General features: G+C 44.2%; 1 protein-coding gene across 1 annotated transcript in view; it reads left to right on the top strand.

Annotated features, from left to right (window-relative positions):
- Positions 1-17,473, top strand: part of BMP7 (bone morphogenetic protein 7) — a 342,006-nt gene that overhangs the window by 41,592 nt on the left and 282,941 nt on the right. The window lies entirely within an intron of this gene.

Here is a 17,473-nt window from a genome sequence, read left to right as displayed (position 1 = left end):
CCAAAACTAAATTCATGGTTTTAAATCCGAGCCAAAAATTGCGGCCGAATCCGCAATTGGGAGTAGCACGGCTCGAGAGGGTTGTCACCTTCGAATATCTAGGTGTGACTCTCAATGAAACCATGACTTGGGGATCCCACCAGATTAGGGCGAACCTCAAACTTACACAAATTACTGGGGGTATCGCCCGGATGATGACCGGCTCCTCATACCGCCCGCTGGGGGCCCTAATTCAGATATACAAGGCCCAGGCCAGGGAAGCGATCATGTATGGGGCGGAACTGTGGGGACACACACCATGCCATAGCCTGTCATTAACAGAAAACAAGTTTATAAGACAGATAACCGCGCTTCCCCCCAGTACCCCGCTCCTCCCCTTGAGGCTTGACCTCGGTCTACGACCATTATCTGATGAAATAAGCCTGAGACCAATAGCCTTCTGGCGTAGGTTGTGGAGCAGTAATGATCTTGCAGCATACAGGGTGGAACTGGCAGAATTATTGAACCACCCAAAAGCGCTCCGTATCCCCTGGGTCAAAAACATCCAATCCACCTGCATGGAACTAGGGCTCCCCGACTTATGGACTGACCCTGCGAATGCCGCACTGAATATCTCTAAAAGGTCCCTGACTAACGTATACCACGAACGCAAATTAGCTAGGGCCCGAGTTACCCAGGCAGAAGGGTCTCTATCCTCTGTGTTTTTCCAAAGCAAGGACCTTTATAGGTTTGAGAGGGTATTGGATCCTATCTTTCCGGTACTTGCTAGGAAGCTGTTTCTCCAATGGAGATACGGCTCACTGCCCTTTCGGTCCTTTACAAGTACTTGGTCATCGCCCCCCGCTACGACGCAGTGCCCGGCTTGTGATGCCTTGGAGGAAACCGATTTACACGTGGCCTTCTTCTGCCCAGCCTACAGGGCAGCGCGGAAATACTGGCTTCTTCCCTTGATTAGGAATTTGGGCGGCAGGGAATATGCTCCAATGTATAGGATTTTAAAATCTGATCTCTCTGGTCCAACTGTCCTCGCATTATCAAAATTTCTTACTAATGTTTGGCATACGCGCAATCGCATTTTAAAGGTGTTGGGTCCCCCTTAAAATTTTAGATGCACAGTTTTTATTGTATTTTTAACATATGTACTTCCAATGTTTTAATGTTTGGATTTATTGTGATTGTATATGTGTATTGTTTTTCTTTTATGGCCAAATGGCCGAAATAAAGATTGGAAAAGGAATTGGTCAACATGAGTAGCAAGATGCCGCACTGCACTCGCTGCGTGCAGCAGAGACGCAGTGCACCAAGCTCTAAAAAGTAATCTATGTATTGACACATGACGAAAGAATTGGGAAATAACAGAAATGGAAATAATTGCAAGTCAGCCACAGAGAAAAAGAATGTTAATGAAGCACTGGCAAGCCTTTTAAGTTTTGCATTTCAAATGTGGATGTACAGCTACTGACTTTCCCAGTGTCTCTTTGCTTCAGAAGGCCCCATGCATGCACGTGCACGCAGAGTGTCAATCTTTAAATGTTTTTTCATAAATCTTAAAGAAAAAACATTTCGAGATGGCCATTGCGTGTATTTGCATGGATGTGCATGCACAGGTAACTGTCTTGCATGACCAAAATCATTCCAAGATGGCTGCGTGTGTATGAGCACAAATATGCATGCTCACTCACGATGGCCATCGTGTAAAGTTTTTAAATTTTTTTTATACTATATTCTTAATTTATTAGTATGGAACACTGCTAACCTAGAGTAGTAAATCAAAAAACAATGTGTACAAAATCTGTTCAGTTACAGATAAGTGAGCAACACAGTAGAAGTCTGCAGATCCTTATAAACAAATGTCTTAACTTTAACCCCTTCCCTGCTCATGACGAAACCACTCCGTCATGAGCCACGGGTGCCGTGTGCTCATGACGGAGTGGTTCTGTCATGCTGCGGCCGTTGGTGGCCGCTCCGCCCACGCGGCGCTAATTCCCCGCCTGTGCGGGCGATTAGCGCAGTGGGCGGAGACGTGACGGAACCACTCCGTCATGAGCACAGCTCACCCGTGGCTCGTGACGGAGTGGTTCTGTCACGAGCACAGCGCCACCGCACCTGCCTCCAAACCCCCCCAGCGCCGCGGCGGAATTCCTGCCGCGGCGAAGGGGTTAAAAAAAATATATATAACAAAGCAATAAAGTGGGAGAAGGAAGAGAAGGGTGAGATGTTTACGGACCAGTAAGCAAGTGAGTGGCCCAGTAGCAGTGTGCAGCTGCAGCGCCGTCAAATAGTAATTGAAAAAAGAATACATTAAAAAACGGAGCTGAAAGGGAAGGAGTGAGGGAACACCATATGGGAGTTCATCAGAAGTAGAAGGAATAGAGCAGATAGATGTTGGTCGGATAAAGGCTTGCATTTCTGTGAAGTGCTACAATATAGATGTAAAAATTGTTCCTTGATGTCAGGAGTGGAATGATACAACTCGTCCATTCAAAATGATGGTAAAGAGTCGGGGGTAGGCCATAAACCAGACAAGACACGAAAGCTTTGAATCGGGATGATTTAAATTGATAGGCAATCATGAGTACTCTTTGTTTTTTTTATTATACGTAGAAGCTTTTCAACAACCGAATTAGCTGAATCTATCTGTAGGCAAGACCTAAAATGGGTACTCTCACATCAATCAGTGGCGGCATGAGCATCAACCATCTGTTACAATTTTGGGTAGGATTGGATTCCAAGCAAATAGACACGGCGCAACTCACTTCCAGCGCGGCCAACGCAGAGCCGAACGATACCTCCTACTGATTAGCAGGGGTACTGCTTGAAATTTCCAGATCCAATCTAATGCCTGGGATTATTCTAACATTAGGAATCTGCAGCCAGATAGTCTCTACCAGATAAGGCGTTACCAAAGGTAATTTGTTCATTATGCATGAGCGTGCTAATGGAAGGATGTGGCCGCAGCAGCAGCTCTGTCGCTGTGCCTTTCTTTTTTTTAATCTTCCTTTTTTTGCCAATCCTACACTGCGTACCCAAAATACATTCGCAAAGCCAATAGGTCAAAAAGAGGAACATTTATTTTGTCTTGGCCAATGCTTATTTGTAACCTTCATTTGAGTCCTCTCTTAGCTACTATCCTGAGCAGAAGAAAGTTGAAATGTTTCAAACATTCGCTTTCTTTTACCTATGCTGGGTAACAAAGTTTAGGTGCTAAAAAAACACCCTCGACCTGCTTGGCAGTTCCATTGGATGCAATGGAACCCAGAGCCAATGACTTTCCGAACTCCTGTAGACGTGAATCCCAAGTTAAACTGCAACTTTTAGTTCTTGGGCAGTTGATTTGCCACTGGGAGGTGCCACTGGGCCAAAATTAATCTGATACAAGTTTTTAAAATTCGTAATTTCCTCACCCAAAAATAGGTTGGTGTTTTCTCTCAACGCGATTTAGGCAATTTAGTAGGTCTGGGTGGTAAATTCCGTTCCGCTCGCAGAATTTGGGTAATTTCTCGTTCTGCGGAGAATGCGGAATTGCCAAAAAATCCACGGCTTTGTGAATTTTTTGCTTGTTCGCGCTTACAAAATGCGTTCATGAACAGGAAAAAAGCATCGCGAACAGGTGGAACAAGCAATCCCGCATGTTCGCGGAACTTTTGCGTGCTCGCGGAGATTTTTTACCATTTTGTGGAGCGCGACTACGCAAATTCTGCCTACCCCTACAATTTAGCCCCGTCACCAAAATGCTGAGCGCATGGTGGCCGGCGTCAGCCTATACTTACACAGTCTAATTTATTGCGGTATTTAATTATTTTTTCTTTTATGTAAATCTCATATTGCAATTACGCAGTTTTAGCCTCTGTAAATAACACCCGTTACTGTGTACTATTTACCAATGTATGGCATTCAGTTTACTTACCACTGTAGGATAACCGACTGAGGCGAAAATCGGAGCAATAAGCCGCGTTTTTCTGAGAGGTTTCTCTGCGCCGTTTTGTTCCCTGTACTCCTTTATATAGAGCAGCTCAGCAGAGGCATTCGGCTCCATGCACACCTTTCATGCCACGGGAGCCATCCTTTCATCCTCTCGGGACAAAGGCGCCTTTGTCTGGGAGTGCTCTTAACTGAGGCTGACCAAACTGGCGGATTTACTGGATCACCTGCTTTAGGGATAAACAGTGCTCTGTGCGATTCACAGCAAATTATGGCCTTTTGTTGCATTGATACTTTTTTCTTTGAGGTCTTGCCTCATCCCTGTTTAATGAAAGCTGCGTTCTGAATGCTCCCAGTATCTGCGTTTCGCATTTTCTGCTATTCTTTCCACACCAGCGAGCCATTAGCATAACGGGCCACTCACGGCAAAACGATACTGTTTTGTAATTGGTTTTGAAGCCAGCACCCGTTCAACTACAGAGATATCACAAACCAGTTTTATTCATTATAATGATTAATACTGACGTTACTTCAGTTGGTTGAAACATCCTAAATCTTACTCACAAACTTTTGTGGCTTTTAGTTCAAATCCACAATTTACAGAATTTGTGCCAGACAAAGCACTGTTCTGAATCAGACGTGTGTCTGTGTCCATCAGGACCTTTATTGCTTACTATGGTCTCAGAATAACAATCCATTCACAACTAGCTCAGACTTTGGCTATTTTGCAGCATTTATATAGCGTTTGCTATATCTGTGTAGGGTACTGAAGCGCTTGTCAGCATGGGCAGCAAGCTGCCCCAGGTAAGGTGTGTGGCTGTAAGGAAGTTGTCTTTGGTCCTATGTGGGAAGAGTTTCGATGTTGTGTGTGATCTCTGAAATGTTCTGGGACGCAGCGGTTAGAAGTGTGGGGGATGAAGAGGTGTGAGAGAGACCCGCAGTCTATGGTTTACTGTAAGCTGGCACCTCAGAGCAGCTCTGCAGGTCCCTTTATGGTATGTTTTTTATGTTCATTAGTCTACTTAGCTGGCTACTGCAGTGTGTTGTCCAACCTGATATTTTGTTTAATGTTTATGGTCTTGGGCAAGCATGGTTGGAGAAAGAAGCTGTGGGGAGATCTTCTGGCATACATTTAGTTACCATCATCCCATATCTGAATGTCATTGTGGGATGTAAGGAAGCCGTCATAGTATGTAGCTAGTTGAGGCCTGCAGTGGTGGACAAGATTAGCATTCTCCAATAGGCCAGCAATATGTGGTAGAGCTATTCACTTATTCCATGCCTGTTCAGTTGGTGAAGGCTGTTGTATGGACTGGTACGGTATTGGGTAATTCTCCAGACCCATATCTAATATACTGCTTATTCTTCTTACACTCACTTGAGACATTAGGGAGTTATGATGTAGCCTGTCGGAGCTTCTGTTGGCTGCTGACCAATGAGTGAGAGGGTATTAAGATTGGTGTGGGCCAGCCAGATTATATATGAATTGACATTCATGCTGGGTAACACCCAGGCTAGCTAAAGGTCAGCCCTTCTTAACTTACCTGGATACAGAACGTCGTGTGCTGCTTGTGCTGTTCCATATGTGGGGGCTGTATATTGTACTTGAAGGTGCAACTATATTTCTAGGTTCTATCCCAGAGTTGTGAGATGGTAACTTTAGATTGAAAATACCAATTTTTTTAACTACCTTCTGAAGTGAATATACTTAATGCTTCAAATTGTGGCTGATGGGGAGTCCAAGAGCTTTGCGGGTTGCACTAAGAAAGCAGTACTTGTGCATTTCTTTTGAGACAGTGGTATGATGATCAATGGTGTAAGCATGGAGGCCATTGTCCTGTTTTGTTTGTATTGCTTCAATTTAACTCGTAGGTATGTATTTGTGTAATAGCCTTTTGATATACACAATCTTGTAGATAATTCCCAAACCCCCATGTAATGTACAAGCTCCATTACTTCCCAGTTAGGATTGTGCTATATAAATATCAGTGCATACATACAGGAAGCTCTTGGAAAGCTCTGTAGACTATGCAGAGTTCCTTGAACATTGTTCTTTTAGCTGTGGGCAGCCGATGAAGTAATTGCATGACTAGAGTCATGAGTTTTCTTGGTTGAAGGCAGAGAAGGAATCTTGTGGCAGCATTTTGAGTTAGTTGTGTTTTGCTTAGGATGAATCCGGGTGCTCCAAAGTGTACACTATTGGCATAGTCAAGGTTGGAGATTACAAATGTGAGGAAATCTTCCAGCATTTGTTAGCTCAAAGGTATGGAGAAGCAACAGTTTTTTCCATTGTGTAGAAGACTTGGTTACCCCTAGATTTCTGACTTCTCTTGATGTTGTTGAAGGGGTTTAGAGTGAGTTAGCTAGTTGTCAAGTTTTTGATTGTAGGGTTTCCTCTATGCAATCCAGTTTTAGAATGATTTGTGTCATCTGCATAGCTGTGACTGGTGAGGTAGAATAATCTAATCAAGTCTTATGGGGGTAGGTGTATATTGAGTAATGGAGGAGATATGATGGACCTTGATGTTGAAGCTGATAGATAAACCACACTTTGTCCGTCTCTGCTGTAAAACGCTATCCATTTGAGAGGTTTAGTATGTGTTTCAAGATGATTGAGTAGTAGCATGTGGTAGTTGACTGTGTCCAATGCAGATAATTTGTCCAGAAGCAATAGGGATGCCACTGTTTATCTCCACCGTGTGTTTTAGGTCATCAGAAGTGGTTCTGATGGCTTCTTATGTAGTCTCTGTTATAGTGGCAGAGTGTTATTTTTGTCTTTTTCATATCCTGATTTTCTCCACCTGTGTTGTTTTATGTGGAGTTGTCTTTTCATTCTTTTTAGGTTGCCATTAATCCATTTTGTGTTCTTATTGTGGTTAACCGTGGATGTGATCTCTATTGGTATTGATTTGTCTAATGCAATGTCGATCCAATTGTTGAAGTTGTGAATGTCTTCAGGGCATATTTCTTGAAGATCTTTCAAGATGGCAGATGAGTTAATGGCGATCTAGTTTTTGGTGTCGAGCCAGCAAGTTCTAGTGAGACACTATTGTTTACAAAAAGGACTTTGAGGCCAAACACTGCTTGCCATATGTTGGCTGCAGAGTTCCCTTTTCTTTGCAGCCACCTTAATTGTCCAGTGCTGGTGATACGTCATTTCCAATCCTTTTTGTAGAGCAGGGGCCAAGCTCAGGTTAATCAAACTTAGTCAGTGCCCGCCTGCTGCTCCCGATGTGATGGTACCACTTCCTCCTCCTCCTACTCGTCCTGTCTCCTACTCTCACCATAGCGCTTTTTAAAACAAGCATTGGCATAGCCAATAGGTCTTAACTTTGAGACCTTATATGTGTTTAGTTATCCAGCACAATATCCGTGGTGCAACAACATCCACTGTTGCATGCCTAAACACTTATAAGGTCCCAAAGGCGAGACCTATTGGCTATGCCAATGCTTGTTCTGATTTCAGCTGAGCTGAGGGGATCTGGAGTGCCGGGCGAGTATTTGGGTTAAGAAGTGCCTTCTTTGTGTACTGAGAGATAGTTGAAAAGCAGGTAAATCCTATTTCTGTATGGCTCAGGGTAAATGGCAGTAAAATAGATGAAAATCATTTCAAATCAGAGCACGACAATTAAAATAGATGAGTTGTACCATTGTGACTAAAGGGATATAAAGAGATCAGCTCAACGTAAATTAAATTCAGCAATATCTATTGGCATTTAACAGTTACTGGATAGCGTTGAAGACAGCAGATTTGGTACAGGTTATGCTTGAAATAACAAGGCATGACGATAGGTCAGCTGACTGCGTCAATAGTTGTAATGGTAAGTAACTTCCAATACCTTCCCTAACTGGACAAAGAACACCTCATCTGCACAGTGTTTTTTTTCCATCTGGATGGCAGTAACAGTCTCACCGCCTGTATCAGTTACTCTTCTCGGGGTGCAATGAAAAGCACCATGCGTGCTTCAACAGACTTCAGAAGTGCTACCACAGCACTCCCACCCCAACAGGCCTACACTGGACAGGGGCGTAACAAAACTTGAAAGGGCCCCCTGGCAAAGTACATGGAGCCCCTTCCCCCGCCCCTACCCCCTCCCGACCCAGTCAGGAGCTCTCAAGCCAGGGACACACAGGAGCTCAGCACCCCCCCTGTACTGTGGAGGCTAATGTTGCGCTACTAACACAGAGTACCCGCAACTAGCCAAATTCACCTTTAGGATCACCTAACTTCTGAGACATTAGCAACCAACAAGCTACGGTACCTGTGGTAAAACCCCACCATCGTAATGTGTTTATTATATCTCACAGATCTACTGCAAGTCCAAAGCGATGACATCACCTGACTTGAAACCAAGAAGGCAAAAAAGGGAACACAGTTACAAGCGATGCAGGCAGCTCCGACCTGAACAAGGCCATGCCACATAATCGCCTTTTGTATTCACTCCCTCCCTTCAAAAAGAGCCTAACACACAGAGCAACCAGGAACAACGCGGCTCTTTTAACCATCTTTTTCAATTTTCCCCGCTAGCCCCTCAATGTGCACGGCCGGTTGCTTGCGTGCTGGTTTTATTCTATGCAAGCTCGAAGATCTACAAATACTAATCAGTGTTGCGGGGATAAAGGTCAGCACTCGCAACAGACACAAGGGGAAGCAGACACGTAGGATCATCCATGCTTTTAGGTATCAGTACAGAAAACAGGCCGGGTTTACAAACGTGACGTGAATCTGAGGCGTTGGCCAGTTAACCCATTGTTGTTTGTTAGCCAGCTACGGTGCCCTGCTGGCAATCTACATGACATATCAACATGCCGTTAGTTTTTGATGCGCCCACTTTTAATTCTTAACAGGACAACATAACACACCCAAAGTATCGTGTCTTGAAGGGGCCATCACGGGAATAATGTCACAATGGGGCTCAAAAGCCAAGCAGACACCGTCAAACAAGCGTTTTAGAAGTGCCTACAGCTGGGGATTTTATGAGGTGCTGGGCTCGGTAAAGACACCCATTTTTATCTCTAAACCAGAGGGCCCCTTTAAACAACCTGCTTAAACAGCCATCTAGCTGCCACTCACAGTCAAAGATTGGCACAAATAAAGGATAGCTCCTGTCAACTCCAACATAACCGCGGCAAAGGATTTTCATGCCGACAACCGAAGCAATGCTATTGGAAACAAGGTATATGTGGCGTTAAGACAGGTTCGAGTCTCGGCCTCGGCTCAACATCCTGTGATTCGGGGCAAATCACAAACTCGCCATGCCTAACAAATAAAAATAAATGAATACGACCTTTTGGGTAACGTAAATGGTTCTAATGTGATGTGCAATGTAGTTTTGTGCTCTTGTAAAGCACTTCAAACCCTTAGAGTCCAGTTCGCGCTATACATAGCTGCAAAAATTAAATACAAATTAGATGGCACTGGACCGCTTGTCACGGGAAGAGCTCAACGCCAACCTCTGCCACACCTGTTCATGGCACGAGCACCTGCCCGAGTACTACAGACACCGGCCAACCGATAAAGTCTCTAATTTTGCTGTCATAGTTTTGGACATAACTGCAGTGAGGTTATGGAGAGCCAAGGGTCTGTAGTCGGACACACACAGTACCACCAGAGAGAAAAGGTGCAGTCAGTGCCACTCCGTAATTAATCAGCAATCCGCGACAAAACCAGTGTCCTGCCCACCCTTAAGTCAATTCAATGATCCGTGCGACCTCACCATGCGGCACACTCTTTTCTGATTGACCCCGGACTCACTGCATTGTTACTCAATTAAATAACCTGGTACAAGCCAATCAAACTCCCATCGGCCGGAGAGAGAGAGCCAGGAACAGAGTTTAAGCGGCACCTTTACATCGCGCTTTCTCCGAATAAAAGAAAAAATTGCCTATTGTGTCACGCCGCCAGTGAAGCCTCCAGTCTACGCGTGTACATCTTCTGTCCGTCCTCGTGCACATCGGAATCCGAATTGATTCCAAAAGGCCCTCGCATAGCGAGGGCAGCGCACGCGCGCTGCTAACGCCAGGCAAGCCTTAAAAAAAAAAAGAATAATCAAGCAATACGATCACTAGGAAATGACTGCATCAATAAATCACTACTGAGTCCAGTTCCAATCCATATTCACAGCCTAGTTCTGAATTTTGCCCCAATCTATCCCACTGAACTCAACCCCACTCTACTCTATCACAATCTAACCCAACCATATCTACCCCACCTCTCTCAAATGTCCCCCACTCTACCCCACTCCATTTACCCCACCCCACTACAATCTGCTCACCTCACTCTACCCCAGGTGACTCCACTCTACCCCAATCTAACCCAACCCAATCTACCCTACCCCAATTTACTCCACCCTACCCCAATTTACCCACTCCACCCTACCACAATCTATCCACACCAATCTACCTCACACCAATCTCCACTACAATCTACCTAGCCCCACTCTACCCCACCCCAATCTACCCCATTCTACTACACACCAGTCTACCCTAATCTACCCCACTCCAATCTACTCCACTCTACCCCAATCTACCTCACCTCCCTCTTCCCCCACTCTAACTCACTGGACGCTATCCCAGTCTACTCTACCCCAGTCCACCCCTCTTCACTCCACTACAATCAGCACCAATGAACCCCCCTCTACTCTACCCCACCCCAAGTTATCCCAATCTACCCCACTGCACTCTACCTCCAATCAAGCCCACTCCACTCTGATCTACCCCACCCCAATCTACCACAATCTACTCCACTCTACCCCACTCCACCCTACCACAATCTACCCCACTCCAGTCTACACCACCCCAATCTATCCCACTCCAATAAACGCCACTCATTCCAATATACCCAAAGCAACGTCGCTCTACTCCACTGCACTCTACTCCACCCCAATCAACTCCACTTCACTCTACTACAATCTACCCCGCCACAAGCTACCTCCGTGTACTCCAAACTTCTCCAATGTACCCCACCCCAATCTACCCCACGGTATGGCACTTCAACCCAATATATCCCTCTCCACTCTCCTGCAATCTACACCACTCAATTCTACCCCAATATACCCCACTCCATCTCTACCCTAATCTACAGCAGTCTTCCCCAATCTAACCTACTCCACCCCAATCTGTCCCATTAACCCCACTCCATTCTACCCCACTCTACTCGTTCCCAATCTACCCCACTCTAGTCAACCCCAATCTACCTCACTCCAATCTAGCCCTATTCACCCTACTCCAATCCACCATAATTAACCCCCTCCAATCTTCCCCACTCGATCCAATCTTCCCCACTCGATCCAATCTTCCCCACTCGATCCAATCTTCCCCACTCGATCCAATCTTCCCCACTCGACTCAATCTATCCCACTGTAAAATAGCCCACTCCCTGCATTCCACCCCACTAATCACTACCCCAAATCTACTGCCTACCACTCCGCCCCACTCCAGTCTATCCCACTCCATCCAACTTTGTTCGGTTTTTTTTTCCCTATAAATATTTTTGATTCTGAACAGGACAGACAATTGTCTGACAACATTACTGGTAAGCTTAACTTAAGGTTACCCCCAACTCTTTCCATACATGTACCATAATACTGTGAGAGCTACGCTTTGAAGATGTGGAATGAGTGTTGCCCGCACATGACAACTCCAGCCTCCACTACTACTTCTTGCTCTTCCTTTGTTTCCGATAGTGTGGATTTCACCAGAGAAGCTGCCCGGCCTTGCACACCGACCCAAAGGCTTATGCTTTCTCTGACTCTTCTTTGAGAAGGAAATCTTCCTGACCTGTCGCATGATTGGCTTACTGACCTGTCGCATGATTGGCTTGACCTTTGACCTTGTCAGATGCACTCAAGATTGATGGGCAGCGATTCAGCCAGTGGTCCATAAAGTCTGGAGCTGCCCAGTAGCCCATTTTTCACTTTCTGGACTTGGACCTTTGCAGATGAAATGCATCCTGAGTGTGGAACTGTTGTGCTGCCGACTTTATTTTTTCTTGGGCTAAGCCTGTGCCCCAGCTGAAACTCTGCTTGCTTGTCATGAAGCTGACCTTGCCCAGCCAGTCCATGCCACTCCAAACAGTCTTGAGAGCCTGATCCTGCTGTACCCCGCACCAGGAGATGGAGGCGGATGCACGCGAGTGCACACAAGATATTGGTTAGTCAGCCTGGCAAGCACAACCCTCCTCACTACTTTTTCTCATTTGAATAGCTTAACATTATATTTTGACCTGCTGTGTCTGGTGATCAAACACTGTGTTTACCAGATGACTATCTTTATCCAGGGACCTTCTGGGGTTTGCTGTGACCCTCATGGGCTCCTGAGTTGTTGCCCCGCCTGCCTTGCAACACCCCGAATTTGGCATACCTCCACCATACCCCCTGTGCATGTTTGAACTCCTGGACAAGGTCTCCTTCACTTGTGGACATTCTCTCGCATTTAGCTTTGCAAACCTCTTTAAAATAAACATTTGGAAAGTATCCAATTTTGGTCGGAAGGTTAAAATCCTCTGTTTTGAGCGACATTGTCTGCATCTCTAAAGTTTTGTCAGCAATAGGTGTCTGAAGACCTTGTAATTCTGTATCTGTGCAGTTTGTAATTGGGTTAGAGTCACTTTCGTTCCATCTTCATACTTAACTTTGTGAACAAAGGAGCTTTGTAAACATTAGATCCGATTTCGCACATTGTACACTGTTTAAGCAGGGACCCTAGTTTCAGTAGTGTCTTGGGTTTACTCTAATCTTATTGTTGAGCCGCACACCCACGCGAGTTCCCAAGGCCTGGCTACCTACCTGCACGTTCTCTATAACAACGCCTGGAATATGATTTGTGTAGCAAATCAATTGAAATTAGTAGATGTCAGATTGTGGGGTGCACAGACGACTACGAGGAATGCTTTTTTTTCACCACTGAACACTTCCAGAAAGGTGGCGATACTGTGTTGCCGACAGAAAAGAGGGAAGTTTGTCTCGCAGGGTGAGAGAACAGCTTTGTAACACAGCCTCGAATAACAAACAGAAGGGTACATTTATTTCAGATCTCCAGGAGGCGTTGTCAGTAGCCCTGTTTTGATCGCCTTATCTGGCTAACTAAACAGACAAACCGGCGTTGATTAAGGCAGATTCAGTTCTCTTCTGTCTGGGTATCCCACTGTGTATCCCTGATCAGCCATCAGTGTGTGGCCTACAGACAGGCTGGCCTAAGATGCAGTTTTGACTTTGTTATGCATGTTATCTCAGCAGGGAAAGGTCGGAGAGGGAAGGGGTTGCAATGGTGGCTTTTGTTTTGCGTATGTCCCATAAGTAAGTGCCACTTAACTGATCCTTCTCTAAAAGCTACAATATGCTGACGAGGCAAAACGACAAGTTCATTCCTGCCTAGGTCCGGGGACAATGTTTTTTGCTGGGCCGAACAAGTTGCTTTGTCAGCTGTGTTTGTGCTCCAGACCTCAGACTTGTCTCTTTCAAATCACCCCGAGGAACATGCCTTGTTGATCAGACTGGCTTTACGATTAAAAAAACTAAAAATGAAAAAACTGCCACTTTCGTGCGACTTCTCCAAGAGGGAATCAGTTTGTTAATGTGGATCATGGAGGTGCAAAGCCCAAATATTTCATATTGGTGCATGCAGTCTGGTGATGCTTTTTGTGTTGACAAGTATTTGGCACGAGCAGCTATCCCTTCTGCCCTTTAATAACAGGCTTCAACACTGTAGGGTATTAGGGAAAGATTCTGTAACAGCTTAATGTCCTCCAGGGACTAAATTCTTAAGTGAGCACTGGCTGCAGGCATTTCCAGCTGCAACCTGGCTTGTGTTAGGAACTGGATGGGGTTGGCCCGCATTCCTGCTCACTGCAGGCCTCCTCCATTGGTGTGCAGCCAGAGGTTAATAGAGATGTCACACAATTCTCTCTGATTTTCCCTCGCGCAGGGCCTTAGGCATCAAAGTGTGCCTACAGCTGTATTTTCTGTTAAAAAAAAAAAATCACAATCCCTTTCCTTAATAAAATCCCATATCCCTGTTTGTAGAATTCTACAGTGGTTGATGTTCATTTGATCTCCAGATATTTCCCAATTACAGCAAAGCATACACAAATCCTAGCCTACATGTCCAGTAAGGAATTATGCGACTTTTTTATCTGCATGCCCACGAACATGATTTTATTTCTTAGACGGGCCATGGTCTATCATGCTGACTATCGAATCCCAAATATCGGCGGGTCACAGTATTGTGACCTCAGTATATATGAGCAAAATATCAAAGGGGCAAGTGCGGAGAGGGCGGTAAGGGTGTCCTATTCTTAACTCCACATTGATGTACCGTGTCAATATATAGATCACCAATGTACGAATTTGTGACCTAAAATGTATAGAAATGTACTTTTTGATATTGTGTCCCTCTGTATTATGGTCAAGATATTGTGACGCAACAATATTTTGGATTCAATATTGCCAGCCTACATAGTGCTGAACAGGCACGCAAAAGCAGATGCCTTATTGTTGAGGCGGTGTACAGCTGTAGTTATCGTGGACCTCCTACTGTGCACCCATTTTTTTTTTATTGGGTAGAATGAAACATGTTGTATTTGGCTTTCTTTGGACGTCTGGTTGCAAAACCACCATTGTGTCAAATCAATAGGACACATGCACCAAAAGTGTGAGTCAAGTTTTGATAAAAGTACTTGTTTTATTTGGAGAAGCATCTGTTTCACTTGTGGATGTTCCCTTCAAAGTTTTAATATCTCTGTGTTGGGTGAGCTATGCATCACCCCACCCCAACGTCAGATGTGGAAAAGGTCTGTCTGGTAAATCCATAATCTATTGTCCGATTAACTCTGGAGAGAAAAGAATGAAAGTTTAATAGATTTCTTGGAAACCTGGAATGTTTTTTATTCACATCGAATAGTACTTATAAAAGATTGGTGCGCTTTACAGCCTTTTAATGGGATAGGCTGGGTAGTTTTAGTGGAGTTAATTTTGGCATCCTTGTGGGTAGAATTATCGAAGTATGTGCAGTTCCCATCATGTTGCTGCAGGGGAAAAGGGAATCCTTTCTAAGTAGTGGTGCAGCTGCGGACCCCTATTGTAACATATGAGGTCCTACTGGAAAAAATAAATGCATTCGACAGTGAAATTTCTGAAAGCGATTGATTTCAGCCAAGCATGTCATGAATGCTCCCATTATTTCAGTCGAATTAAATACTAGTTTCTAACTGCTCGAATTGGAGAAGAAGAAAGGGTGGAAATTGCGGGTTATCTGAGAAGGATTTCGAGTTTTCTGATTGTCCATTGTCACAAACTCAGTGTTCAGCCAGACCTTTTTTTTTTTTTTTTTTCTTTTGTTTGTTAGTCATTTTGTATTTCAATACTGTATTCCTGCTTTTGCAATGGGGGTGAGGGCGGAGGGGCCGGGGGAGTAAAATTGTGAGAAGCAAGAAGTGGAGTAATTTGAGTGAAAAAGTTAAAATTGGCTGAACATATCGTACGGATTCATACCTAATAGGGGAAAACTAGAAAGCTCTGACGATTACGTTGATTGACCATGTCCTTCCATGCTTGTCGTGTGAACTTCATGTGTTTGCACAGGTCTAGTTTCCATTTTGTCCTTCTGAGAAGGTGACCATCACTCTTAGACTGCACTGGAGAGCTGTGGAGAAGAACCTGTGATCTGGAAGCAAGATCTCACGATTAATTTTCTTATAGGAAGAAGGATTCTTTCGTTTCTGCAAATGCAGGTAGCAAGAATGCAAAAACTTGAGTGTCCCCAAAAAGTATTACGTGTTTTAATTTTTGGGGCGTATCTTCATGCTCTGAACCATAACCTTGACAATTCAATGACTGATTACCAGAGAGGATTACATAATCTAACTAAAGATTACCTGCTTCCAGATGTCCAAGGGTTACCCCCTTAAGCAACTATGTTCTACCTAATTTACATGCTTACAATTAAAGCTAAGTAATTATGTAGCAAAACCGTATGAAAATCAAATTAGTCCAGCCCCAAACTTTTTTCTCTTCAAATTTTGAAAGCTATTGTAAAGCTTTTGGATTCTGAATTTACTCCCAGTTAGGTAATGCAAATCATCCATGCTGGTCTCTCCTTTCTCAATTTTCCTTATAAAGATCTGTGGTCTGAATGTTAATCCGCTAAAGTGTGGTATTTCCATAAGATGTTGAGGCAATTGGATGGAATGTCTTTAATGAGCCTCTAATTCAGTAAGAAATTGTTAGAGCAAATTATCCCAAGCTGCAGGTCTACCATTCCCATTATGCTGGATGCACCTGCTGCTACTCCTCCATGGGTAGCATCAACTCAATTTAACTGTGGTTAAACGTACCACTGCTTCAACTGTTTGATCTTTAAGTAGAAGGGAACAAAGTTTTTGTTTTTCAAAACACTTTATTTCTTGTTTTGGTTCTGCACATGAAAGTAAGTCATCCCATCGATTTGCAACAAGGTTGATCAGCTCAATCAGTCAGCCAACCATTATATACAATGAGGAACTTTAAGTTATGTTCTCAACAACATCGGGTATGAGGCTGTAGCTAATGGTCCTAGTAGCCCCTATGGACCATATAGCGTGAAGTCTATGTACTAACACAGGCACAAATATCTTCACATCCATGTTTAACAGGGCTGTAGGTCTATAGGAAGAGCAGGCCAATTGGTCTTTATCGGGCTTCAATAATAATGTTCGCTGTGATTCTAGCATGGTGTCCGTCATCACTCCCACTTTTAATATGTGATTGAACACCTTCACTAGGGATGTAGTGAGGAGAAGGGTGAAGGTTTTATAAAATGATCTTGGAAAACCATCAGCACCTGGCGCCTTCATCCAGGTAATCTTTTTATGGTCACTTGGATTTCTTAACTTGTGACAGCTACTTCCAATGGAGAGGGGTCTTCTCCATCTAGTAGGCAAGTGAAGTGCCTAAGATAAAAATCTCGAGCATTTGAGTGGAAGCTTGTTTCTATTAATAGAGTAGTATAAAAGTCAACAAATGTGGGTTTGATGTCTCTTGTGTGGATTACACCCATTTCAGATTTCAGTGATGAATTTCCATGTACGTTTTTGTTGGATTTTGTATGCTAGTAGTCTTATCAGCCTTGTCTCCCTTCTCATAAGTTTGCTTACCGTAGAGGAATTTCTTCGCTACTTCATGCATTACCAATTGCTGGATTTCTTCCCTTGTTTTCGTAATGTTCTTGTTGAATTATATAATTTGAACTGGGCTTCTTGATGTTTCTAGTCGGTTTCTAATTTGTTTTGTCTCCTCCCCCTTTCAGGTGCTTGAACTGTGCGAGATATTAACTCTCCCCATATGACAGCTTTCGCTGCATCCCAAACTATGCTCCTACTGACCTCTTTTGTGTCATTCTCCTGAAAGAGGGCTTTGGAAATGTTCTCCCTCACAACAGAGTCCTTTAAGGCAACTTCGCTCACCACCCAAGGCCTGGGGATGGGCGGTTGTGTACCAAGTGGTCAAAGATCATTTGTACCACCACGTGCCCCAGTAAGCTTTTCAGATCAATGTCCATGGAGACAATTGCTGGCAAC

The sequence above is a fragment of the Triturus cristatus genome, chromosome 7 (assembly GCF_964204655.1).
Source record: "Triturus cristatus chromosome 7, aTriCri1.1, whole genome shotgun sequence".
Taxonomy (NCBI): Eukaryota; Metazoa; Chordata; class Amphibia; order Caudata; family Salamandridae; genus Triturus; species Triturus cristatus.
The sequence above is the reverse complement of the archived record's forward strand: the minus strand, read 5'-3'. Positions and strand labels throughout refer to the sequence as shown.